The 589-nt window shown below is 46.5% G+C and overlaps 1 pseudogene; it reads left to right on the top strand.

The window, feature by feature from the left end:
* The first annotated feature begins 303 nt into the window (after positions 1-303).
* On the top strand, positions 304-459 carry LOC111814924 (annotated as a pseudogene).
* Positions 460-589: the final 130 nt, after the last annotated feature.

Raw genomic sequence — 589 nt, 5'->3', positions numbered from 1 at the left:
TTAGCCTTGAGCTCACTTTGTAGCCCAGGCTGGTTTCGAACTCTTGACAGATTTTCATGCCTCAGCTCCCAAGTGCTGGGATTACAGGTGATAACCACCACATGTGGCTATAGACTATTTTCTTTCTCACTGGAACAAGGTCTTTGGCTGAGCATGGAACACTAAAGATCAAGGAGACTAGTTGGGCGTGGTAGTGCACACCTGTAGTCCTACCCTTGGGATGCTGAGGCAGGAGGATTGCCATGAGTTCAAGGCCAGCCTGGGCTACATAGTGAAATCCTTTATCCAACAACAACAGCAAATAGCTCAGTGGATGAAAGTGCCTGCAAGCAGGTGCAGGGGCTAGGGGTTCGAACCCCAGGCCTTTCAGAATTAGTCAGCACAGCTAAAATTGAGACACAGGTGATCCTTCCATCACAGTAAATATTTACAGTGGTGACAATCAGGCCTGTAACATTTTGCCTAATACTGACTGAAAAATGCTGACTTTCAGTATTAGAAATGAAAGGTTAAGAATGATACAGACGGGGAGATGGCTCAGTAGGATAAGCGCTTGACTGGCAAACACAAGGATCTGAGTTCAATCCCC

This window comes from Octodon degus, unplaced genomic scaffold (genome assembly GCF_000260255.1).
Source record: "Octodon degus isolate 3935 unplaced genomic scaffold, OctDeg1.0 scaffold01944, whole genome shotgun sequence".
NCBI classification, from domain to species: domain Eukaryota; kingdom Metazoa; phylum Chordata; class Mammalia; order Rodentia; family Octodontidae; genus Octodon; species Octodon degus.
The sequence above is the reverse complement of the archived record's forward strand: the minus strand, read 5'-3'. Positions and strand labels throughout refer to the sequence as shown.